The sequence below is a fragment of the Sciurus carolinensis genome, chromosome 13 (genome assembly GCF_902686445.1).
Source record: "Sciurus carolinensis chromosome 13, mSciCar1.2, whole genome shotgun sequence".
NCBI classification, from domain to species: domain Eukaryota; kingdom Metazoa; phylum Chordata; class Mammalia; order Rodentia; family Sciuridae; genus Sciurus; species Sciurus carolinensis.
Genome location: NC_062225.1, coordinates 58,158,719 through 58,186,418, shown reverse-complemented (window position 1 = coordinate 58,186,418; position 27,700 = coordinate 58,158,719). Strand labels below are relative to the sequence as shown.

Sequence of the window (27,700 nt, the reverse complement as noted above, 5' to 3'; positions counted from 1 at the left end):
ATTTTAAAATGTCGCAATCAAATACTTATTTTGGCTGGTGCTGCATGCCTTGTAATCCCAGTTTCACAAGTTGGAGGCCAGTCTCAGCAATTTAAGGAGACCTAGACTCAAATTTTTTAAAAGGGCTGGGAATGTAGCTCAGAGACAGAGCGCCCCTGGGTTCAATCCCCAGTACTTAAAAAAAAAAAAGTGACATTTTTCTCCAAGGCAAGTGCTTCAATCTAGTTCTAGCTGGGAAGTATGAATTCCTGAGTTTTTGAAGTAACTGTCTGTAGACTGGTTTTTTCGATGCAAGGCAGATGTTGCTAAGGAAGAACTGCTCCTTAGTCTACAAGCATCCTTTAACACAGAACAGTTTTTGTGGGGCAGCTTCGTGAAATGGAGGAAGGGTCAGGCTAATGCAACCTGAACTCTGGCATCAGGTATTTGCTTTGCTTCTGCAGGCAACAGGTATTTTTTTTTTTTTTTTTTTTGGGGGGTGGGGTGCTAGGGATCAAACCCAGAGCCTTGTGCTTACAAGGCAAGCACTCTACCAACTGAGCTATCTCCCTAGCCCCACGGGTATGTTTTAATACTTTGAAAACCTAAGACAGAAACAGAACAGGTTATAAAAGGTTGTCTTTTATGTAAAAATGTAAATCTCCAAAATGTATTCTTGCACAGTTTTTTTTTTTTGCCGTGCTGGGGATGGGACCCAGGGCCTTGTGCATGCAAGGCAAGCACTCTACCCACTGAGCTATCTCCCCAGCCCCCTTTTTTTTTTTTCTTTTTTAAGGCACTCAGGATTGAACTCAGGGCCTTGTACGTGCTAGGCAAGCACCCTACCACTGAACTACATCACCAGCCCAGTCCAAAACGTACTATTTTTTAACAAGACACTTTAATATCTTTGAAGTTGGGAAGCGTCTTAAATCAGTGGCATCTTTCCACTGTCATTGGCTAGGCAGCCACCATGGTACCTTGCACCAGCTTGGTCATACCTATTCATATTTCCATTCATAATGAGGTACACTGTTGGTTTAAATGTGATCTAAAATGTCTTCAAAATGACCACACTGGTTTAGCATATAACAGATACAGCATTCTAAAAACCTGTTACAGTAAGTATAAAATAATCATAAGTTTTCATGATGCATTTTTTGTAGTTTAATTGGCAGCATTTTATGATACATATTTTCAGTTGACACATTGTTGATTTGTGAGAGCTCCTTACATTTAGGAAATTAACCATTCTGTTAAATACAGCATGAATTATTTTCTTCAGCTTCCTCTGCCTTTCAGTATTGTAATACTATTCATGGGTTTGTTGGTATTGTTTTAATGAAGGGTTTTGAGGATCGATGAGACCAAGAACAAAGGGCACCTATCAATACTGAGTTGATTGAATTCCTGAAAAACCAAACCACAAGCTCAACATCATAGATTTTTTTTCCCCCCTAAATCTTATATTGTGCTACTATTTCTGTGCATTTTCTTACCCTAACCTTTTTCTGTTTGTGTTAGCATTTCTTACAGGCAGAATAAGGGCTTTCAACTCACTCTGATTGAAGAGGTAGTGGAGGAAGGAAGGCTAAGATCTGGAGGGTACTGGATAGGTATCCTTGGTCAAAAATATTCCCTTTTGCTCTCCATATACCCTTTAAATCAAATAGGGTGACATTTGTTTTGCTTTATTTAAAAAAAATTGAAGTAAAATTTATATTCAGTAAATTGCAAAGAACTTAGGTGTTAAATTTGATGAGTTTTGAGAGAAGTGTTTTAACATCAAAAAGTTTTAGAATTTTATCATTTTCTTTGACAGTTTCATCAACCTTCAGATGTATACCCTGACAATGTTTTCACATTATGAGTAAGTAAATATTTTTCTTTCATGACTTTGACCTTTTTAATAAATATTTGCTCATAAGTATTTAATACAACTGGTACTGCCAAATAAAAATCCTGTTAATATGTTGATTATGTTGTTGTAGAGATGAATTTGAAGGCCACTGATATCTTAAGCAGAGGTGAGTTCCATCCAGGAACATGCTCTATCTTTCTATTTATGCAGGTGTTTATAATGCCCCCAGTATAGTTTTAGAGTTTCTTTCATGTGGTCTACATCTTAAATTTATTCCTTGCTGGGCTTGTTGACGTATGCCTGTAATCCAACGACTTGGGAGGTTGGGGCAGGAGGATCTCAAGTTGGAGACCCGCCTCAGCAGCTTGTTGAGACCCTCAGCAACTTAGCAGGACCTTATCTTAAAGTAAAAAATAAAAAGGGCTGGAGATGTGGTTCAGTGGTAGAGTGCCCCTAGGTTCAATATCCAGTGTCAATAAAAAAATTTGATTCCCTATTTTGCATCTCTTATTTTTTTGTTATAATTAACTATACATGACAGTAGTTCTGTTTTATATTTCCTACTGCTGTAATAAGCTACCTGCCCACCCCTCAGTATAGTTTATACCTTCTTAGTAGCCAACTGACTTTCTTCACTTAAAAAAAAATCATTTTAATTTCTGTCATTTCCACCAGATGGCAGTCTTGGGCATGTCAATTTGTAAACCTGCTGAGACAAGGTGACAAGGCAGTGACTGGCCAACCTACCAAGAGCCCTGAAGTTCAAGGACAAAAAGGTTGTTTTTTTGGTTTATTTGGTTTTTTTTTTTTTTTTGTAAACCCGAAAGAAAAATGAGCCCATCAGCACATAGTTATAATATTTATATTTGTATTAACTCTTAATCTTTTAGCTGATTAGTGGAGGCAAAGAAGAGCTTTTATCACCATGTCCTTCAAATTCATGTTTTTCCCTGTTCGTGCAATAAACACCTGTGGCTTCTTGGTAGTACTTGTGGTTTTATTCCAGGGTCTCTCATGGGTAAAGGCCAGCTTTAATCTGTCATTATTGTTTCAATTCTCCTAAAAGCACCACTTATATCAGCAGTTACTGGATTTCTGAATGTATGTGTAAGAGCATCTTGTGACTTTTTTTTAACATTAGAACTTTGATTTTTTTTAAATTTTTATTTTAATTCATTATACCCATGGGGGTACAACTGTTGTTTCTTCGGGACTCTTTTTTTACCATTCCTACATCTCTTCTGTAATGAGTTAGTGTTTATACTTAATGTGAACATGAACCTAACAACTCCTTTTAACGAAGCCCTTTTGGTCTTAGATTAGGTGATTTCCAAGACCTACATTGAGAATGTGGGAAACAGTTAATCACTTTCAGGCCAGGCTTTGACTCAAGTATTTTCTAATAGGTACTCTTCCAAGTGGCCAAAAAAATAGTACTTTGGGACAGCAGTACATTGCGTAGGCAACCCCTCTTCTTGTACCACTTATGATGATTCCATTTGTTAGTCAGTGTGCTTTTATAATCAGGGAGTGGTAAGTGACTGTACCCGTGGAGTAACTAAGTACTTTTCCTTTCTGAGATGATATTCCCACAGTGAGATAGAAAATATGGTAGGAAAAAGGGAATACAACATTTAGTTCTTGAACACAAAGGTATACCAAGGTTAATGCTTGCCTTTCCAAAGAAAAGTAAATAAGTCTTCCAGGAAATGATGTAGCAAACACTTTGAGAGATAATAGGTAATCTCTTTTATCAAAAATCATAGAAAAGTTTCCTTTCATTTTTGGATCCCTGGTTAATTCTATTTTGTGACTATGTGAAATGTCAAACTTCTTTAGTATATTTAATCTGAGAGAGAACGTTGAAATAGATTTTTTGGAATGTCAGCACTGACTCAGGCTAGCTTACAGTATACTGAAACATCTATAAGTAAAGACCAAATTGGAGTTAGTCAAAATTAGGTATTTTCCACATGTTTCAGAAGAGTTAGGGATAACTTCAATCATATAAATAGAATCATCACTGAAATTCTAGAAGGTTGACTGTGTAAAAGTATCTTTAAAGCCACAACTTTTTTTTTTTTTTTTCATTTTTTATTTTTTTCCCCCAGTACTGGGAAGTGAACCCAGGGCCTTGTACATGCCAGACAAGCAGTTTACCACTGAGCTCTATCCGCAACCCTTATAAGATTTTCTTTGAAAAGGGAGGAACTCCTAATAATTCATGAATGTGTTTTGTTATATAGCATGCATGTACACATATATAAATAAATGTCTACACAATATGTATATACATATGTATAAATACACACTTGTGTATTTATTTTTAGAGCTTTTGACTTTTTCAGAATTAGCCACGCATGAATCTTAGGTTAAGGCAGAAGTTCCATATAGTATAACGGCATGCTATGCTACACTAGTAAAATGTCTTTCACCATCAGAAACATATCCATCAATGCCAGTTGCTTTAACATTAGAAAAAATAGGCCAGTGTAAACTACCTTTTCCTGACTGATTTCACATCAAACAGCATACATACAGCTGCTTGTCCATTTGAGAGAAAAGATTAGTCAATAAAGCAAACACTGAATGATTTATAGTTTTATATCTTCAAAAGTTTTAACAGTAGCTCTGAAGATTGGTCATTTGTATGTTCCTCAAAGATAGGGTAATAAATTTTATTGTTGGATAGATCTTTAAGTAAGTATATACTTATGGAATCTCAAAGTTGGAAAGAACCTGAGTGCCTTATGGTCCTGCAGCAACCTCTGTTCTGACCTGGGCAGAGTTTCTTCGAGCTGTGGTTAGATCTGCCTGAACTAGTTGCAGGTTGTTCCTTCCTCTACTTGCCTTTTTAACTCTTGGAGCTAGACAGTAGCCACAGCTCTCGTGCCGATTCCCAGCATCCCTTTCCTATCCCTGTCATCTCATTCATTATATATCATGATGGCACCTGTACTTACCATCTAGGACATTTTTCTATAAGTGTGCTTTCATTTTCTTGATATTTCTTACTTTTTTTATTTCTTAAAAGTGTATAACCCCACACAGAATACTCATGGGTAGTGGAATTGTCTCATTTTATCTAATTAATACTTTTTTTTCTATGTAATACCCCCATATCATACTAGCTTTCTGACAAGCACATGATATTACTTTTAGTCCTTTGAGCTTAATTACGTTTTTTTGTTTGTTCGTTTGTTTGTGTTGTTTGTTTTTGTTTTTCTTGGAGTGGGGATTGCTGGCGATAGAACCCAGGGTCTGGCACATGGTAAGCACATGGTCTACCAAAAGCTACACCCTTGGCCTTGGTTTCTTTGTGTTGTTTTTGTTGTTTTAGGTGCATCTCCCTTCTTGTACTGCATCTATATTGTACTTCAGGAAAAAGTCATTTGAAAAATAACCCTGATGCATTAAAAGAAAATCACAGCTGCCACTTGGTCTGCAACTTGAAGGTCAAATGCAGCAGTGAGGTTGTGCAGGATAGAGCAGTGCCTCATGCAAGAGGATGTCATTTGCATCAGAGACATGGGGACTTACATGTAGCAGCAACTAGAATAACTGCAACAAATATCCGATAAGGGGTACTGTGCTAGCATGCAGAGGAAGTGAGCTGCATGTGGGCAAATCCTAAAGGAGCAGCTTTGGCTTTTTAGCCTTGAGTTCAGACTTGGAAGAGCCAGTGACTCACTCAGAATTTTAACTCTTGTTTTCTAGACTTCCTCAGTTACCAGGGCTTGAAAAACAGCAAGTGGGAAAAAGGGTAGAAAGGAAAGATGCCCCAGATATATAAAGGGCATTTGTAAATGTCTGCTGATATATGTAGTACATGTAACATATAGAGAGTATAATTATACATATTTATGCTGTACTTCAATTAAAATTTAAAGAATGAACCTTGGCTGGTACAATAACCCTCAGGTATGTTTGTTTATATAGTTTCTTCACAGTTCAGTAGAACACATGCAAATAGCTGAGTGGATATGATGGGCATGCTCTGGAGAATATAAATACACTGTATGTTGTACAGAAAAAAAAAATCACTGTGTGCCTACCCAGTAGGAATTGCCCTACCCAGCTGGATGTTCCCATTACAGTTCACTTCCATGGAAGACGAGGAACATGCTTTTGAGGACAGATGGCTATTCTGCCACAGGCAGCCATTTTTTTCTTTTATTGTCCTGACTCTTGAAATATAACCAATTGTTTGAGAAATATGTCCTTTAGTAAAAGAAACAATTAGGAAACACTTCTTTAAGACCCAAAGAGCTAAGTTTAAAAATTTTTTAGTTATACATTATAGTTATGTGTAACACTGAGGTTCATTTTGACATAATCATACAGGCATGGAATGTAATTTGATCCAGTTCAGTCCCCTGTTCTCCCCTTTCTCTCCTCCCTCTCCTGTTCCCTTTACTGTTCTCTACTGGTCTTCCTTCTATTTATTTAGAGGTGTTTTTTTTTTTTTTAATTCTTGCTTTATAGATACATATAAAAGGGAAATTCACTGTACATATATGAATATGCATAAGATAGTTTGGTCAATTTGATTCCACCCTTTCTCTCTTTTCCCACCCTTCCTTTCTTCCTTCCTTCCTTCCTTTCCTCCTCAACAGTTTGCCATTCATCAGAGCAGTAAAAACAGATTTCACTGTTGTGGGGGATGCATACTCATTAAGGCACTGTGGACAGAGAAAACTAGTAACAATTTAAGCACAGCTTCAAACATGAGAACACCCCAGCCAGAATTACTGAAATTAACAAAACTGAGTAGGGTGTGGTGGTGCACACCTGTAATTCCAGCAGCCTGCCGGAGGCTGAGGCAAGAGGATCACAAGTTCAAGACCAGCTTCAGCAATTTAGTGAGGCCCTAAGCATCTTAGACCCTGTTTCAAAAAAAGGTGTGTTGGGGGGCAGGAGTCACGACTGGGAATGTGGCTCAGTGGTCAAGTGCCTTTGTGTTCAATCACTGGTACCCATGCCACTCAAAATATATAATGTTCACAAAAAAGACTCATATAATACAAGTATGTTCAGAGTAGCACCGTTCATAATAAATAGCCCAGGTACCCATCAGTAGCAGAATGGTGTCAAAAGACAAAATTGCAACAAATTTAGTTCTAGATCTTAACTGGCTTCTAGAATCAAGCAAGACTTCATTCCATAAAACAGAATTCGTGCTCTTATAAGCTGAGCCCAGGACAAAAATAGACAAAGGGCAGAAGAAAGTAGAAAACAACAAAAACAGGTTGGTTGCTCTAAAGTTACTGTTCCTTGTAAGGACTAAAGCAGAAAGAAATTCATTATCATGCCCACTGAACTTGTCCTCTGGGAATTTGGTTATTATCGCTCTCCTGTTTTCTCAGAAAATCAGGTAAACAATTTGGTTTTGACTTGGTATTATGGAACTTAGCACAAGTGACTCTATTTTGGTTTGGTTTGTTGGGCCTAGTGCAGTTCAGTCCACACCACAATGTAAACTGTGGTGTAATCATTGAATGCAATGCTACTCAGCAATAAAAATGAAAGAGCTGTCATTAATTACAATAGTGTGGCAAATCTCAAAATGTGCGGAATAAAAGAAGTTGTACAAGGAATATATACCATATGGTCATGATTACACGAAGTTTTAGAAGAGGCACAACTAATTCATGGTGGAGAATAGCACAGTAGATAGCTCAGTGGGGCAGGGTCATTGGAGTTGTTTGACTAGGAAGGAGCAGAGGGAACTTTCTGGGAAGATGGGTGTGTTCTTTTTTTTTCCCCATCTCTATAGAGGATTGAACCCAGGGCTGATTTACGTCTGAGCTACATTCCTAGCCCTTTTCATTTTTTGAGACAGAGTCTCACTATGTTGCTTAATACCTCACTGAGTTGCTGAGGCTGGCCTTGAATGTGTGATCCTCTCACCTCAGCCTCCTGAGGGGCTGGGATTACAGGTGTGCACCACAGCACTGGGCTATGTTCTGTGTCATAATAAGAGCATTACATAGGTGTATGCATTTGCCAAAATGTTGCACATGTTCACTTAAAACGCGTGTATTTCATTGTATGGAAATTTTATCTCAAAAAATATAATTTATAAACAAATATTCAAATTTAATTATAGGCTTGCTAAAGTACTTAGGGGAAAATACACTATTATTTGCAGTTTACTTTATATGCATAAAAAACTAAGATGATTGATACACAGAAGATTGCATAGATAATCATGATACAATAAATATAGTAAATGTTAAGAGACTTCAAAACTATCCAAGATAGAGAAACGGGGATTGGATTTATTATCCCATATTAAAATTAGAAAACCTGTAAGTATACAAAACAAAGGTTTGTGTGAGAGGAAACTACCTGAAAGCAGTAGGCAGAACAACTTAAGACACAAGTCTAGGAGTAGTTTGTATTCCCACCAACCAGAGCAAAATGACCCCAGCATACAAAGGGTATTAGGAAGAATCCTTTGAAGAGTTAAATGTACCAGACTTAATGTACCTCTGGACTCAACCTACAAATCTTTATAAATCAAACTGATTGTTAATATAAATGAATTCATTTATAGATAAATGAAATCCTAATGAAAATTCTGGCAGCTATTTTTTTTGTAGAAGTTGTCAAACCGATTTTTAAATGTATATAGAAATGCTCAAGTAGCTAAAACTTTTTGATAAAGGCAGATTAAATTGAAGGATCTCTGCTACTAGATTGTAAGAATGACTATAAAATTAAAGTAATTAAGATAATGCGGTTTTGCTATCAGACTCTCAATATCAATGGAACATAATAGAGAGTCTAGAATAGACCCACCCATATATAGTCACTTGAGTTTTAACAAAGGGGACAGGAGAATTAATTGAAGGAAAAGAAAAAATACTTTAAACAAATAGTTCCGGAATAAATATATAGCCATATGCAACCATAACAACCACAACAAAAACAGGCTTGATCCCATTTATTTATATATTTATTTAGGTACTGGGATTGAACCCAGGAGCACTCTATTACTGAACCATAGTCCAGCCCTTTATTTTATTTTTTATTTTGAGACAGGGTCTCACTAAGTTGCGTAGGGCCTCACTCAATTGTTGAGGCTGTCCTAGAACTTGAGATCATCCTGCCTCAGGCTCCCAAGTCCCTGGGACTATAGGCATGCACCTCTGTGCCTGGCTTGAACCCCTTTATTTCATACCACACAAGAATTAACTAGAATTACAAACTAAACATTAAGTGCTAAAACTAAAATTTTATATATTTTTTATTTGTTCTAATTAGTTATATATTACAGTAGAATGCATTTTGACATCATACATAAATGGAATATAACATCTCATTTGTCTGGTTATACATAATGTAGATTTACACAGGTCATGTAATCATATATGCACACAGGGTAATAATGTGCAATTCATTCTGCTATCATTCCTATCCCCATTCCCCTCTCTTCATTCCCCTCTGTCTAGTCCAAAATACTTCTGTTCTCCCCCACCCCTTATTGTGAATTAGCATCTACATATCAGAGAAAACATTCTGCCTTTGGTTCTTTGGGATTGGCTTATTTCACATAGCATAATGTTCTCCAGTTCCATCCATTTACAGAAAAATGCCATAATTTCATTTTTCTTCAAGGCTAAGTAATATTCCATTGTGTGTGTGTGTGAAGACCACAGTTTCTTTACTCATTCATCTGTTAAAGGGCACCTAGGTTGGTTCCATAGTTTAGCTATTGTGAATTGAATTGCTGTAAACGTTGATGTGGCTGCATCACTGTAGTACGCTGATTTTAAGTCCTTTGGGTATAAACCTAGGAGTGGGATGTCTGGATCAAATGGCGGTTTCATTTCAAGTTTTCTTAAGAATCTCCATACTGCTTTCCATTAAAACTCAAATTTCTGTGGTGATTACCAAGAATACAAGCAACGATAGGTGTTGGAGAGGATGTGGGGAAAAAGGTACACTCATACATTGCTGGTGGGGATGTGAATTAGTGCAGCCACTCTGGAAAGCAGTGTGGAGATTCCTTTGAAAACTTGGAATGGACCCACCATTTGACCCAGCTACCCCACTCCTCAGCCTATACCCAAAGGACTTAAAATCAGCATACTACAGAGATTCAGCCACATCAATGTTAATAGCTGCTCAATTCACAATAGCCAGACTGTGGAACCAACCTAAATGTCCTTCAATTGATGAATGGAAAAAGAAACTGTGATATATATATATATGAATGAATATTACTCAGTGATAAAGAATAGTAAAATTATGGCATTAGCAGGCAAATGGATGAAATTGGAGAATATCATGCTAAGTGAGATAAGCCAATCTCAAAAAAAACAAAGGATGAATGATCTCGCTGATAAGCAGATGATGACACATAATGGGGGGTGGGGAGGCAAGAATGGAGGAAGGAGGGACTGTATAGAGGGAAAAGAGGGGTGGGGGGGAGGAAAAATAACAGAATGAATCAAACATTATTACCCTATGTAAATGTATGATTACGCAAGTGGTATGCTGTTACTCCATGTACATACAGAAGCAACATGTATCCCATTTGTTTACAATAAAAATAAATTTTAAAAAAACTCAAATTTCTGGATAAGAACATTGGAGGAAATGTTCGTGACCATGGGTTAGCTAATACTCAGAAAAGACAGAAAGTATAAGAGTAAGCAAGCAGCATAAAAGGAAATATTAATGAATAGACAAATAGAAACTTGTACTCTTTAAGAGATACTGTTTGTGTCACTTATCTTCTCTGATAGGCTGGGGATGTCTGCATCCTGCTTTTGGGGTGTGTGTATCTTTGCTTTGCAGTTCTATAATAAATCTCTACTTGCGCCTTGCTTTTGATGTGTTCTGAAATTCTTTTCAGCAGTATTAAGTTGAGAACCCACCCAGGTCGAGTTGAGATTCTGCTGTATTTACTCTTGGAGAGACCTCCTTGGATCCCTGTCTGGTGACATTTTGTCTAAAATACTAACTGTTCAATAGAGTTGAATGCTGGGTGTGGTGGTGCACGCCTGTAATCCTAGCTGGTCAGGAGGCCGAGGCAGGAGGATCCTGAGTTCAAAGCCAGCCTCAGCAATTTAACAAGGCCCTAAGCAACTCAGTGAGACCCTGTCTGTAAATAAAATATAAAAAAGGGGGCTGGGAATGTGGCCAGTCACCCTGGGTTCAATCCCTGTTACTAAAAATGAATAGAGTTGGAAATTCACAAGAGATCTTTTATTTTTCTGGTTCTGGGCCTGAGATAAGCAAAGGAAAAAAAGATGATAACCTATATTTAAGTTCTATTTCTAATTTCTGAAATGGCATAATTTTATAATAAGTTAAAAATTGTGGAGGTTTTGTTATTTGTTTTTGTTGTTGTTAATTGATCATGAATTCTAGCAGTACTTTCAAAAATTAACTGTCAGCAAGATGTTTTACTGCCTCCTTAAACTGTAAAATGGATTTTGTACTAGGACTGATGCCAAGGTCTAGTAATGCTTAATTCTGGAGCAACTTAAAGGAACTTTTAAAATGCATTTATAAGTAGGATCCAACAGTCTGGCAATGACTGACCACTTTTAGTAGTCTACAAAGTACTGACTTAAGAACAAAGATTTTGTTTTATCAAGGTAATCTTGTGTTTTCTGCTGATTTTGTTATGCTTTTAATTGTTTAAAAGAGAATTCTTATAAGTTAAGATTTATTCAGATCTTCATTGGTTCTAAAGTCTCTTTTATTGTGGTTTGTATCTCTAGTTACATGAACTAGTATTTTTATAATCATGTTGTATCCACTTCACCTTTTGAATAAAACCCTTCCTGCTTATTTAATTTAAGTTAATTAATTTGTTTATTTATTTTGGGTACCTGGGATTGAACTCAGTGCACTTGGCCACTGAGCCACATCCCCAACCCTGTTTTGTATTTTATTTAGAGACAGGGTCTCACAGAGTTGCTTAGCACCTGGCTTTGAACTCTAGAGCCTCCTGCCTCAGCCTCCTGAGCCGCTGGGATTATAGGCATGGGCCACCATACCCCGCTCTTGCTTATTTTAAAAGGATCTGTTTTTCTTCTCCCTCTCCCCCTCCCTAACCTGGGACAGGTAACAAGATTACCTTTTCCCATCTTATACCTAGTTATCTCTCGTTGAGCAGACACTCACCACGGGAAGGAGATGTCATTGAGAAGACAAAGTGACTATCTCCCAAATTAACAAGTGAGTTTCAACACACCATCTGGATGCACCTGAGGAACACCGCCCCGCTTCCAGGGCACACCTGGAATGCAGCCCTGGAGAGCTTCTTTAAGAGCCCTCTGCTCTCCCTTAAAGGCAGAACCACAGCCTCCAGGACCTGGGTGCCTTGTGTGTCTCCTTTGCAAGCAAAGCAGTAAACCTTTTCCTTTTTCTCAAAACTATCTCCTTATTAAATTGACATGACCTGGCATTGGGAACAAGGACTGAGCTTTTGGTCACATTTTTATTGATAAAAATGCTCTAAAAGCTTAAAAAATCTGACAGTCTAGAATATGATGCTATAAGCCATGATTGTTTTAACATATTGTACGGTAACTCAATTGTCTTACAAGATTGTGAGTTCTCTAGTAGTAATACATTCTGTATTGTTGGTAGTCATTTAAATATATATAATGTGAGCCCTGTTTCTGTAGTTAATAAGTGGTATTTCTGCCTTGTTCCTCCTCCATCCTCTATCTCAAGATGAAGTTAAAGATTTTAATATCTGTTTACATTGTGTTGTGACTTAGTTTACAAAGTACATTTCAGTATATATGTATGTTCTTAATTGATGGAATGACATTAATTTTTCTTCAAAGTTTTTACAGATCTGTAACATGTAACTAAATTCTAAAGATGCTTTCTATTCATTTGGTGATTAACCTTGATTTACAAAAGGCCTCTAGCTGACAGGTACTCTCTAATTGTGCAAAAGGACCGGATGCAGACCTCAACGGATTCAGAGAAGCCTTTATTCATTTGCAGACTCCGGCACCATCAGGGCTCATTTTCTGGATGTGAAAATGGTCATCAGTTACAGAGGGGATTTTGGTTTTATAGGGTAGGACTAATCAGCCATGGGGGAAGGTCAAGGTTTAGGGCTCATTGTTATCAGGAAAGGATCTGCTGAGAGCCTTGGCTAGTTTCCCCTCCCTCCTCCCAAACCACACCTCTCTCCATTATTTGGGGGGACTATCTTGCAGGAATATTATTTTCCATAACCCTTCAATAAGCATCTGACCTCTTGTATTCGGAGTTCTGTGCAGGAATATATAATGATGGACTGCCAGTCAGCCAGATGACAGGGAAGCCCCAGTTCCCCCAAGATTGAGAGCATAAACAGGGGCAATTTGAAACAGACTGAATTTGAGGGCTACCTCCCCCCTGAATTAGGAGCAAATTCCTCCTGTACAGAAAGGAAGCTGAAGGCTAGGACTCCCCACCCTGACAGGTCCTAAAGACAATGGGAGATGACCCATTCCCCAGACTTCCACAGAGGCTAACTAAGTCTGCACATGTACGTTTCCTGCCTTTGTTCACTGCCCTGCCACTGTCGCTTCTTCTCTGCCTCCTCTCCTTTAAAAGTACTGCTCAAGTTCAGGAGTTTGGGGGATGGAATCTTTGAAACAAATTTCTTTCATTATCCTTTAAACCAGTTCCACACCCCAACACCCCCCGCTCATTACTGAGAATCAAACCTAGGGATATTCTACCACTGAGCCACATCCCCAGTCATTTTTATATTTTATTTTGAGACAGGGTCTTACAAAGTTGCTTAGAACCTTGCCAAGTTGCTGAGGATGGCTTTCAACTTGTGATCTCCCTGCCTCAGCCTCTCAAGTTTCTGGAATTATAGAAATGTGTAACTGCACTTGACATCAAAGCTGGTTTTGAGTAAAACCTATTTTCCTTAACAAAAAAAAAAAAAGAGAGATACTATTAAGAAAATAGAAAGATAAGCCTTATGAAAAACATAATCTGATAAAGGACTTATTTATAATAAATGCTTATTATGGCTCAATAACAAAAAAAGTATAAATGGGTAAAATATTGAATGGGCATTTCACTAAGCAAATGGAAAACAAACACTAATATTTGAAGTTATCAAGGAAATGCAAAACATAATACTGCTAACTAGAATGATTAAAGTTACATAGAATGGCATTGCTAGTGCCCAACCCCTTCAGAAGACAATTTGGTAGTTTCTTATAAACATTATATTAACGTTAGGACTCAGCAGTTCCACCCCTCAGTAATTGCCTAAAAGAAATAAAAGCATATCCATGCAAAAACTTGTGAACCTGTATTTTGTGTACATGAATGTTGACAAAAAATATTATGTTTATGGATGTTCATAAGATCTTTATCTGTAATAGTCTAAAATTAGAAATACTCCCAAAGTCTTAGAATTGGTGAATGGGTAAACCTCATCCATACACTGAATGCTATTTAGCAATAAAAAGGAACAACTACTATTACCAGGTGGCACAGATTCCACCTATGGTAGAAAGGAGATAAGGCATACTGCACCCTGCTCCAGAAATATTTGGAGTCAAATTGTAGAAAAATAGGTTTTATTCAAAACCAATTCTAAAGGAAGATGGAACAAACTACATTGTTTCAGAAGTTTCATCTCTGAAAAGCTCCAGGTCTAGGAAAGCCTTTAAAAGGGAAAAGGAACACATTAAGATGAAAGACAGAATTTCACAGGTTTTGAACAGGTTTTCCTTTTAAGTCATTGTGTCCCAAAGAAGGTTGATAGGTTTTTGCTCCTTCTAAGTCCTTGGACTTCTGGAGCCAACATCTGTATCTTCCTAGTTTTAATGGAGAAGGTACACCTAAATTCAGTCTGCTTCACTCTTAATGGAATATTCAACAGTATGGGTGAATCTCAGAAGTGTTGTGCTAAATCAAAGAAGATGGACACAAAGACTGCATGAAGGATCATGGAAAATAATATTCTTATAAGACAGCTGTAAGAACCCAGAAACCACTCTGGACATGGGAACTCACATAAGAGAGTTTATTAAGCAAACAGGCAGAGTGTCTCCCTGCAAGGTAAGAGAGAAAATGAGAGGAAAAGAGAGAGAGAGCACGCAAGAGAGAGAGTGAAAAGCCAGGAGGAGAGAGCATGAAAGCGAGGAGGAGAGAGAGAGAGAATGGTGGGGGAGCTATTATTAAGCAGTCAAATTTCGCAGGCTAATGGGACCAATAATGCAGAAGGATACCTGCAAGCTGACTGATGAACCAATAGCTAGCTAGGATGTTCACAGACTGACAAGTTAGGTTGTAAGTTGGGAGGTGGGGAAATGACTGCAGCGTAAAGGGTGGGGGAGCAGCTTTATATTTCTCCGTTTTTGTTTTTATAAGAAGATCTTTTGTCTCCAGTTCTCTCCCCCCTTATCTCTCCTTCCTGCCTATGTGACTAGGCTGGTTTTACAGGTGAAATGTAAAAAGTAAGAAGTGGATGGGGCAGGGGGAGAGCCAAAGTAATTCAGCCAGGCAAGGGCCCAGGGGGCATTAATTAGCAGCTCCTTGCTTGCAGCCCTTGATAAGAGTAGGGAAATTTGAAAATCAATGGGCTCCGAAGATCCTTTTCCCAGGGGCAGTCTCCAACTTCCAGACTTCCAGAGGCAGATGGCTGTCATGGACTTCATTTCCTCAATTTGACCGATCCCCTATTTCTACACTAACTGCCTGTCCCCAATTCTGGCTTCATTCCTCCCTCTAGTTTTAGGAACTCCTTACTGCTGTAGGGAAAGGGGGTGACAACTGCTCTGGCTTCTTCAAGCTGGAAGTGGGCAGCATGGGGCAAGCAGTTTGGAGTTCCCTTTTAGAAATCAGGTCAATCGAGGGGTCCATGGTAGAAGTCTGGTTGGGGAAGAGCAGGTTGTAAAGGCATCTGGGGATGGGTGCTTCTATGAGAGAAGAATAAAAAGACATGAGTACTGAAATGAGGTTAGTACAAGATAAATGTTGCAGAATCTGAAACATGTCAATGAATATCATGAAGATGACAGAAGTCAATAATTCCTCACCAGGAGGTGGAAGAACTGAGAAATTGTTCCCATAACAAGGCTTAACAAAGACTGGAGAGGACAAGGCCTTTATTTGGGAACTTTAACATTGTCCAGGTTATCAGGAATGTAAATACAACATTTAACTCTTAATGTCATTGATGTCCCCAGAAAATATAGTCAAGCTACTTTATTGGTATAACCTGTGTTTAGTAGAGATCTCTATATTTCTGTTACTAGCAAACATAGATAAAGCCTACCTGTGTCTGTAGGCCTTAAATGGACTAAAAACTTCTGACTCTGGCAGTTTCTCTTGATAGTTATCAGGCACATTTGCCTAAGAATCTCTCTTTTGTAGCTTCCAGTCTTCATTCTAGTGAGCTAACACAAGTGTATATTTTAAGTTACACTTAACTATTGTTTCTTTTAAATGCCCAAGAATGGCTATATTTTGGTTTTAACTGTCTTGCTAGGTGTCTAAGATCAAGCTGGTCAAATTGACCTGTTCCTGTCTTGTTGAAGAGTCAGCTGAGTACCCACAGGGGTCACTCATGGGGAACTTGAGAGCAGCTTCTTAGCTCCTTAGTGCCATTCATTAGGCAGTGTCTCCTCGATGAGGTGGCTTCCCTTGGAAGCATCAGGGATGTCTCCCTTTTCCAATGACCCTCCTCTGCAGCAGGTGCACTGATTGGCTTTTTATCCTCTAGTGGTCTCACCAATCTCCCTGCTCGGGAGGTTGTGTGACCCAGAGTTGCAAAGCTCCTTAGTGAAGTCCTCTTGTTCCCTGGGTTCAGGCTGACTTTGAGGGCAAGATACTGGTTTTTCTTGGCCTCTGTATTTAATTTCAATCTCTAAGTTTGATCTTAACCATCCAGCAAGCCAGTCTCACCAGTCATAAAGTAAGAGTACTGGGCTTTAACTTCAATGTCTATAACTTTACAGTTATTTACCCTTTTATTTAACTAGAGTCTGTATTGTACTGGAATTTTTCATTATGTACTATCTGTTCTGTAGGTGATGGCTTATTATCACAAGTTACCTAGGTTCTTGAAGCAGTACCTCTGTAAAACAAATAACAGTTTTATAAAATGAAATTAGCAAGAGTCAAAATATATTCAGCTTGTATAATAGCTATCTTGAATTTTTGACTGAGCTCTACATTATATCCCGTTTGAGATCACAGTAGTTTTACAACAAGAACCAATCTTTTGAATATAACTTTAAAGAAGCTGGAGTCTGTCTTATTTTATAGGCACTCTAACATGCAGTGAGGTGGGAGGGGAGCCTTATCTCAGGTAAGGCGTGGCTGTTTACATTATTTTTAAATTTTTTTTATGTTTTTGCGGTGCTGGGGATTGAACCCAGTGCCTTGTGCTTGCAAGGTGAGCACTCTACCAACTGAGCTATCTCCCCAGCCCCTGCTTCTTTCTTAAATGTCATTTTAAGAAGTTTACATATATTGATTCCTGAGTCTATATGAACATTAGTTAACACAATTTAACATTATATCTAAAACATGAATTAAAGAAAGGCTGAGAGAGCTTTTAACTTTTCTTTTGTGTGGCAAAGTGGCAAAATGCTTTCATGTTTCATGATATTAACCTTTAAACAAATCAGGCTCTCACTAACAATTAGAAATACATTTACATTTAAATTTTTTTTATCTCAGTGTAAAAAGTAACAAATTTTACATATACCCTATTGATGACAGGTCCTATAATAGAACATTAAATGATAGAAATAAATCCCCAATAACATTCACACTTCTTATAAGTTTAAAATTAAGATTACAGACAAGTTTAATTTGGAGAATAGCAGCTTGATAAATTTTCTGCTTTAAAGACTTGTATACCTGGAAAATATGAACACATTTAATATACAAAGAATGACCATTTCACAACTACCTTGATACCTTTATATTACCAAATTTAGTTTTTAAAGAAAAATTTAGACTTTGTAATATAGTACAATACTCTAACAATTGTTGTTTAACCATAAATGTATAAACCCCAATTTTTTTTTAAGTTTTAAAATTTCTTTATTTTTTTAATTGTAAACAAATGGGATACATGTTATACATGTTGTTTCTCTGTACACGGAGTAAAGGCATACCATTTGTGTAATCATAAATTTACATAGGGTAATGTTGCTTGATTCATTCTGTTATTTTTTCCCTTCCCTCCACCCCTCCCACCCCTCTTTTCCCTCTATACAGTCCTTCATGCCTCCATTCTTGCCCTCCTCCCTAACCCTAACTCTAACCCTAACACTAACCCCTCCCACCCCCCATTATGTGTCATCATCTGCTTATCAGCGAGATCATTCATCCTTTGGTTTTTTGAGATTGGCTTATCTCACTTAGCATGATATTCTCCAATTTCATCCATTTGCCTGCAAATGCCATAATTTTATCATTCTTTATGGCTGAGTAATATTCCATTGTATATATATACCACAGTTTCTTTATTCATTCATCAATTGAAGGGCATCTAGGTTGGTTCCACAATCTGGCTATTGTGAATTGAGCAGCTGTGAACATTGATGTGGCTGAATCTCTGTAGTATGCTGATTTTAAGTCCTTTGGGTATAGGCTGAGGAGTGGGATAGCTGGGTCAAATGGTGGGTTCATTCCAAGTTTTCTAAGGAATCTCTAAACCCCAATTTTTAAGACTAGTTGTTCTAAAGAATAGAACTTAACAGACATAATATTAAGAGTAAATTAGTGTTTTTAAGAAATCCTTGTCATTTTAACATACAGATTAAACTTTGTTTTATATCAGTACATTAGTATTTGACCTTAGGAAAAACCTTAAATAGCTGTAACTGATTGTCTCACATACTTGTAACCAACTTAGTTACACACAAACTTGTTGAAATTTGCCCTTTTCTTACAGACTTTCTTAAAAAACAAGATATCAGACAAGTGTACTAACAGTCTCTTTCCTGTTGAAGAAAAGTCCTAGAAAAAAGCTGATGTTAGACATTTCATAAACATCAACATTTTATTAGTTTGACCACCTAGAGACTGGTGACTTAATTTTAAAGACATTTTACTTTATTAGTTTACCCAATTTAAATTGAACCTTTTTAAATCACGTGAATTAAAAGTATTTGGATCCATTTTTTAAATTTTAATTTTATGCACGCTTATATTTAACACAAAAGTAAAGGCCTTGTAATGTTTATCTCCATTGCAATGTAACAGATGTTCAAAAATAACTCTAGAGTTGGATAAAAAGAAATGACCAAAAGTCATTTACCTAGGTATGTAGGATCAAAATTGTGAGCTCAAAAAATATAACATTTAAGAAAAGCAAGAGTCCTAGAAGAAAAATGATAATGGCCATTAATTATAGCATGAGAGAGTGAGAAAGAGAAGGGCAGAGAGAAGGGGTGAGAGAGCGAGATAAACAGTTCTGTGCTGCAGCCCAGGAGAAATTTAAAATGGACACTTTTTTTTTCTTTTTTCTTTAATCTCAGGTTGGTCCCTCGCTGAGCCAGCTGCAGTCTACATTCCAATGTAGGCTTCAGCAAGGCTAGGTAGGGGGAATTGCCTAGGGCTTTTAAACTTTTTTCCTGGTTGGGAATCAGGTCAGGTTTGGATGCAGAAAATTATGAAACATTATCTCCTGCTACTTTTGAGGAATGGGGCTGCTATATCACAGTCCTTACTGTGACATACCACTGACAGTTGGGCTGGTTAGGGTTACTTCCTCCACACCAGCCACCTCCGGTAGGGGGGCTGGAATATGTGTGCAGGACCTCATGGCAGGAGGACCGGGTGGGCTGGCAGGAGAACGGAAGCAGAAACAGAATGGGGTAAAGGAGATGGAGAAGCAGACCCATATCAGGGTGGTTTGTTAGCTGAGTTGAAGTCGGAGGAGGAGGAGGGATTAAGAGGGGGAAAAGAAGCCAAAAGGAGGTGTTCATGTTTGCAGGAAGAGCAAAGAAGTGCAAGAAAGAAAAGACTTGAAGATAAGGAATCCCTTTCCATCTGCCCACTCGCTCATAGAAGCTGTGTGCCATTACGTGGCCATTTTCGATTGATTATCTAAAGGGTAAGTTTTGATGGCTTTAAGCTGGGGGTCAGGCAAAGGGTTCTAGAGTTGTCTACTAGACATCCCAGGGTGAATCTGCCAGAATGGAGGACCCAGATCCCATGGTGGAGATGATACAGCTGAGTCAGTATCCAGGGCATCCTGAGGTCAGAGTAGTTGGCTGGAGACAAGAAGGCAGCACAGAGAAGGGGTCGTCACCCAAGCATCAGTCTGTGTGCCGGGCAAAAGCCAAGAGAGTTGAGGACCTGACGTCAGGGTTTTTGAGAGAGAGGGGGAAGGAGAGAGAGAGAGAGAGAGAGAGAGAGAGAGAGAGAGAGCCCGAAGAGGAGACTCAACCCAGAGAACCCACCTGGCAGATAAGACTGACTAAGGGGGCCAGCCGTAACTACAAAAGTTGTGGATGGGGGATCCCCAATCCCTCAACAACCTCGAGGGTACCGGACCGTCAACGATCATGTCTCGGTCAGCAGAGGAGTGTTTATGCTGACCTAGGGGAAAACTTACTAATCCGAAGGCTGGTGGTGGAGCTTAGAAAACCAGAATGCCAGTAGGGATTCTGTGCTTGTGAGGTTTCAAAGGAAAATAATAATTCTATTGGGAATTGAACTAGAGACCTCTTGTATTATGTTGTGGCAAAAAAAAAAAAAAAAGTCTAGAGCCGGGGTTGTGTCTCAGTGGTGGAGCACTTGCCTAGCATCTACAAGGCACTGGTTTGATTCTCAGCACCACATATAAATAAATAAAATAAAGATCCATCAACAACTAAAGAAAAAATTGTCTTCATTTTGTCCATTTCCTGAGACTCTGTGTGAGTTTGAATTTAAAGGTGCTGGACTAATTAATCCGATGGAAGATACTTCAAGGCAGCATAGCCTTCAGTCAGTGGCATGAATATTGCTGGTAACTTTTAGCCATTACTGTGAGACTTGACAGCAGAAAGCAGAGCTAAAGGATTTAAAAACTGGGCAGTTTGGCCGGAACAGAAAAGTACAGTAGAACTGGGGCCAAGGACGTTGTGCTTGTTGAAGATGTGACAGCCCCTAAGGAGATGCTAAGTGCTTTGCCTAGGGACAATAAGGAAGATGGCTTGGGGGCATCTCAGGAATTTGCATGGCCACATCCACTGAAGGCTCTAGGATATAGAAGCTTAAGAAGAGATCATGGAGGCTCTCACTCACACCAGGGAGCCTAGGAAGTTGTTTCACCATGCTGAGCCACACTGGCACTCAGAGGCTGTTGCAGGCATGATTCCAGGGGGCCCAGATATGGTGAGCTGGCAGCAGACCTTGGCCTTATCCACTGGATGCTGGTTCTGCAGGAATTCAGAATGCTGGTGTTAAGGGTTCATGGAGGCTTCCACTGAACTTTCAAAGGAAGGCCTGGGAGGCCTGGCAAAGTGTAGCAGTGTTGGAGTCCCCATGAGCTGCCCCTGAGTAGACAATTCATGAAGCTGTGAAGGCAAAGCTGAAGCTGGAATGGAGACCCCAGGATTTAAGAGATGCCAGTAATGTGGACTGTCTGCTGAGAAAAGCTGCTGGCAGTGGAGAGACCCAGGCCAAAGAGAGCCCATGTGTGCTGCAATTGGCAAGGGCAAAGAGGCAGGGCCGCCCATGCCTTTTGGAAATACTGCCTTACAGCCAAGCGTTCTAAATGCCATAATCCACAATATGGGTGGAGTTACAGGACCAGTTTGCCCCACTGGATTTGGTCTTGCTTTGGTCTCATTCCTTCTTTCTAGATCCCTATTCCTCCCTTGTGGAATGGGAATGTTTACTCTGTGCCACTGTCTATTGGATATATATAACTTGCTTTTGATTTTTATGGGGCTCACAGAGGGTTCCAGAGGAGACTTGGGATTTGTGCAATGCTAGAAGCGTTAAGACCACAGGACTCCTCGGTGTGGCTGCAGAATCTTTGGTGGCTAGGACAGTGTGACCTGCATCTGCACATGGATTTCTCTGCTGGATCCCTGTTGGTCTCTGCTGGCAAGTTGGTGGTGCAGTTTGGTGGCAGGTGGTTACAGCCCAGTCTGGTTGGGGTTCCCAGACTCCGGGGGCCTCCCTACCTTGCAGCAGACCCTTGGCAAGGCGGGTGGAAACGAGTATTAGAGAAACACAAGCACAGGCGCCACTGGATCTGTGCCTGAGCATGCACAACGGAGATCAGGCCATCCTTTCCTGCTCAAGGCGTGCTCAAGGGCTGCAAGTCTCTGAGCCCCTGAGGAGTGTGACGCTGCCGGCAGGACCCCATTAAGACATTTCCCTTGCCTTGGACCCCACCTCCAGCAGAGAAGACTCAGTCATAAATGCTCCCCAGATTGTGGGTTTGGTGTAGGGAAAAAAGTTGGGGTGGAACAGGAAGTGGGGGACTGATAGTCAGACTTGGCCAAACCTCCTTTTAAGCTTTTGAATTATGAGGAATTTTGAACATTCGGTATAGTACACAGAATAGTACAATGAACCACTCTGTCCCCAGTATGAAGCTCAGACCACCGATGACCCACAACAATCTTGCCCCCTCCTGTGTTACTTTGAAGCAGATCTCAGGCATCAGGTATTTCTTCTGGGGATATTTCAGAATGTATCTCTCCAGGATAAGGACTCTTTAAAACATAATTACAAAACTATAATCCTCACCCCCACAAATTACCAGTAATTTATACATGTCATTAAATGTTTAATTAAAAAAAAGAAAGACTGTAGGACTCCAGAGATGTAACTAAATGCATTTTGCATTGTCAGATGGACAAGAGCTTTGGGGGTCAGGGGCAGAATGTTAGAGTTTGGATATGAGATGTCCCCCAAAAGCTCCGTTTAACACAGGAATATTCAGAGGTGAAATGAGTCCATTATGAGAGCTGTAACTTAATCAGTCCATCCTAGTTTGAATGGACTCACTGGGTGGTAACTGTAGGCAGGTGGGGAGCAGCTGGAAGAAGTGAGTCATGGGGGGAAGAGGGGGAGGGTGTGGAGGGGGGCGCATTCCCTGCAAGGCTGCATCTTCTGTCCCTTCCCCCACCCCCTGCTTCCTGACACCATCATGAGCTAAGCACTTGCTCCACTGGGCTCTTCTCCCATGATGTTCTGCCTCACTCTGGGCCCCAGGACAAGGGAGTCAGCCATCAATGCATTGAAACCTCTGAAATTGTGAGCCCAAAATTAACTTTCCCTCCTCTAAATTTTTCTTTTTGGGTAGTTTTATTAAGTGATGAAAAACTGACTAAAACACCCCTGGAAGTTATGTAAAATGGTACAACCATTTTATAAAATAGTTTGGTAGTTTCTTAAAAAGGTAAACATATACTTATCATATGTTCCTGCTGTTTCACTCCAGGGTGTTTACCTAAATGGAAAAGAAGCTATGTTCTTACAAAGACTGGTATTTGATTGTTCATAGCAGGTTTTTTTTTTTTTTTAATTGCTTTTTGAATGTTGATGGACTTTATTTTATTCATTTATTTTTATGTGGCGCTGAGAATCAAACCCAGTGCCTCACACATGGCTCAGTGGTTGAGTGCCCAAGTTCAATCCCCAGTATTACTCCCGCACTGAAAAAAAAATTTTTAGCTAATTTTTTAAAAAGGGACTATTGATACACCAAATGAGATGAGTATACCTCAAAATAATTGTGCTGGGGGGGAAAAACCATAAAAGAGCATACACAATATGTGTAATTCCATTTATATAAAACTCTAGAAAATGCAAACTAATCTATATTGATAGAAAGCAGATTAGTGCCTGGAAATGGGGAGGTAAGTGGTTCAGGGAAGGATCAAGGAGGGTCAGGGAGATGGATTAAAAAGGGGCACGAGGAAACTTGCACGTAATGTATATGTGCATTACCTTGACTATGGTGATGCTTTCATAGGTGTATATATGTCCTAAAACTTAATCAACTTGCAGCCAGGTGCAGTGGCACACACCCAGCTACTCGGGAGGCTGAGGCAGGAGGGTTACAAGTTGGAGGTAGCCTGGGCAATTTAGTGGTACCCTATCTCAAAAATAGAGGAGGTGGTAGGCTAGAGACAAAACTGTGACAGAGTGCTTGCCTGAATACCACCCCCACCAAACCACTTATCACCTTGTATATCTTAAATGTGTATAACTTATTATTTTTCAATTATCCTACAATAAATCTGTTTCTGAAATGCCAAAATAAACAATAACCCAACCATTTATTCATTTTCATGATACAACAGCTGTTGATTAGGAAGTTTTGCTGATGTGAAGTAGGCTTGCTTGTCCATCTGCAGTCAGCTGGCAGTTAGGCTGGAGCCTCCCTGGTCTAGGAGGACTCTGGCTGGAAAACTCAACACTCATTCTCACGCCTCCAGCAGGCATATGGTCACAGCGGTGGCAGGAGTCCAAAAGAGGGGCAGAAATGCAAAGTACTTTTTATGTCTAATTATGTGTCAAGTCTCATTGGCCAAAGCAAGTCACATGGTCAGTCTCAGAGTCTAGGGACTAAAGTTATGGGAAAAAGGCATGGATGCAGGGAGGCCATTAATTTAGCTATTAATGCAACTAACATTGTGTACCCTAACAATGTTTTGATTTTGATTTCTCTAATTCTATCTGGAAGGTATCTTTGTGCATTACTTATATATAACTTGGCAATCTCTTTATCTCATTGAATGTAATTTGGCTATTGATTTTATGTTTGTGTTTATATGTGAGGAAAAGTAAGGTTTTGTAGTGACATTTATCATATTTTCATGTTCTGTTTATATTTCTTTCACTATTTGTTTTGGTTACCAAAATGTATTAAAATAGTTTAACTTTTTAAAATACTCTTTTATTTCAGTAGCTACATTGGCTTAGCTTCCCTCTTTAGTTGGGACAAATTATTTTTTTTTTTCTGTTTTCTTCTGATTAGAACTGTTTTTAAACAACACTTTTTTCTAGACAATATTTATAATGCTAAGCCTGGGACCAAATTAAATTTGACAGCTGAGAGCTGGGGATGTGGGTCAGTGACAGAGCACTAACCTAGTACGTGTGAGGCTCTGGATTCTATCCCTACCCAGTACCATAAGAAATTAAAGAAATAAATATTTAAAACTGAGGTTATAGAGACTTAGAGAAGCCGACAGATTGATTTGTCTCAGATCACTCAGAGAGCCAATGGTAGAGGTAAGGCTTGAATCTCACTTCCTCTGATTTAAAGTTTCACTTATTAAACTGTACCAGGTCAAGAACACATGGTTGCATGTACAGACATAGCATAATGAATACCATCATTATGTATAATTATATGTACCAAAAAAAAAAAAAAGAAAGAAAAAAACACATGGTTAACTGAAGTGATAAAAATCTACATTTTTGTGCAGAATGTACTTTCCACTTTCACTCTCCATTCACCCATTCTTCTAAAGCATAGATTTAGATCTAGCAATTTTGAAATAACTATCCTTCATTCAGGCAATAATGTACCAGGCACTGAGCTAGATGCTGTGAACTTAAAGATCACTATGTAACATGTCCTACTCTCAGCTCATAGCCTCTGTGAGTGAGTTTGGTAAACAGGTAAGTGAAATATAGCAACTCCTTCTTCTATTTTAGCCATTTACAGATCAGACATCTTATATGCTACATGCACTTTGGTGGGTTGTTGCTGAGTGGAAATCTTTATGATGTGATGGCTTTGTAATTCATTATATATTGATTTTCATTGAATATTCCTTTCTGTATGCTTCTTTGTTGAACTGCAGGATATTTCTGGGTTCTGTGATATTCTCATCCACTTTCTAGATATTGCATTCTTTGTTATACTACCATGATTGTGTTAAGTGACTTCAGATTTGAATTTACTAACTGGTTTATCTTCTTTATCTTAGATTCTTTCTTTTTGATTATTGGAGTTTTTGTCCCTTATTCATATTTACACATTTTATCTACTATGTTCCATTTTCTAACAATCAGCATTTCCTTTAAATCTCTTTGGAAGTGATACTGATACTTTGTACTTGCTTGGAATTCTTAGCTTTGTGGCTGTTTTCTCCAGATTACTACCAACTTCCTCTTCTCTTTCTCTGTTTCAATACTTGCTAATTGAACCTGTGATTTCTCTCTATTTTTTTCCTCTTAGTTTTGGTATCAATATGGGCTTTTGTGAATTTGGGGTGGCTACTGCTAATAAGAATCACACTGCAATCTACCACCTGCCTAAGAAATTCTGGGGAGATTCCCCACTCAGGATTCTCTAACTTATTTTTCTTTTCCCCAGTAAAAGAATAATATACATTTATTATAGAAAAAATTAGAAAAATCCAAAAAGGATTAAACACCAAAATGAGTATTGTAATCTTAGAACCCAGAGATCAACACTCTAAACATGTTTCCTAATAGAACATTAAAAATATATGTGAAAGATTTTTCACCCAGTTAGAACAATTTGTTTGTATCCTGCATTTTTCCAGTCAACAAGACAATGTGATATTTTTTCCATGTCATTAAAAAAATCTAGGAAAATAGGTTTAATGGCTAATGTATTGCCAAGTTGCTGAGATTGGCCTAGAGTTTACAATCCTCCTGTTTCAGCCTCCTGAATTACTAGGATTACAGGTTTGTGCCTCTGTGCCCAGCTTTCAAGTTATTTTTAAAAAGCTTCCAGTTTAGAATAAAATTATGGCATTTGCAGGCAAATGGATGAAGTTGGAGAATATCATTCTAAGTGAGATAAGCCAATCCCAAAAACCAAAGGACAAATGATCTTGCTGATAAGTGGATGATGATACATAGTGGGGGTGGGAGGGAGACAAGAATGGAGGAAGGAGGGACTGTATAGAGGGAAAAGAGGAGTGGGAGGGGTGGGGGGAAGGGAAAATAACAGAATGAATCAAACATCATTACCCTATGTATGATTACACAAATGGTATGCCTCTACTTCATGTACAACCAGAGAAACAAGTTGTACCCCATTTGTTTACAATTAAAAAAAAAAAGTTAAATCATGCACTAAGTCTTAAATATGTGATCAGAAACTTCTGTAAGGCATTTATTAATATATCTTTATATCAAGGAAACATTTATCGAAAAAAAGAACCTTCCAGTTTGCATGTTCTAGAAGTTGAAAGTACTACTGTCATTTTAATTAAAATGTAAAGAAGAGGAAAGATTTCTGTCATGAAGATTAAGAGCTTTTTTTTAGTTTTTTTTTTTTTTTTTTTTTTTTTTTAGTTGTAGAAGGACACATCCCTTTATTTTATTTATTTATTTTCACGTTGTGCTGAGGATCAGTCTCTGTGTCTCCATGTGCTAGACATGTGCTCTGCCACTTGAGCTACAATCTCAGTCCCAGATGAAGTGCTATTATGTGGAGTTTTCTCTGTATTTTTATGATTGTATATTAAGAATGTAAAGTTTTATATTAAAAGTGTTTCTGTAGTTTAAAGTTATTTTAAATTATGGGTATTTTTGTACATTGTTTTTTCCCAAACAGTAACTGAATTCCAATAATTCTGCTGTAAAAATTACCACTGTGTGAGAGATGAAGCTATGTGAAGACAGAAAAATTAAGTTGCTTCAATATTTTAAAATATTCAACATGTATAAGTAAAAGTGATGAGAGATACCTCTTATTGGATACATTGAGCCAGGTATTGTGATTTACTCATTTTTAAAAATTAATTGTCTAAGATCAAGTTGCTCATTCCTCTCTACTAGGTACTGCTTCAAGTCACTCTACCAAAAAAACTCAGTAAGGTTAGGGACCCAGGTAACTTTGCTCATTTAAAGTAAAACAAAGTCTCATTATCTGATCAAATGACTCATAGAGCTATATCAACT

At 38.5% G+C, this 27,700-nt stretch overlaps 1 long non-coding RNA gene across 1 annotated transcript; it reads left to right on the top strand.

Moving 5' to 3' along the window:
- The first annotated feature begins 789 nt into the window (after positions 1-789).
- On the top strand, positions 790-2,810 carry LOC124963528 (uncharacterized). Its single transcript, XR_007104747.1, has 3 exons — positions 790-1,849; positions 1,971-2,006; positions 2,516-2,810. It is a non-coding gene; the product is annotated as an uncharacterized LOC124963528 (long non-coding RNA).
- The last annotated feature ends 24,890 nt before the right edge of the window (positions 2,811-27,700 follow it).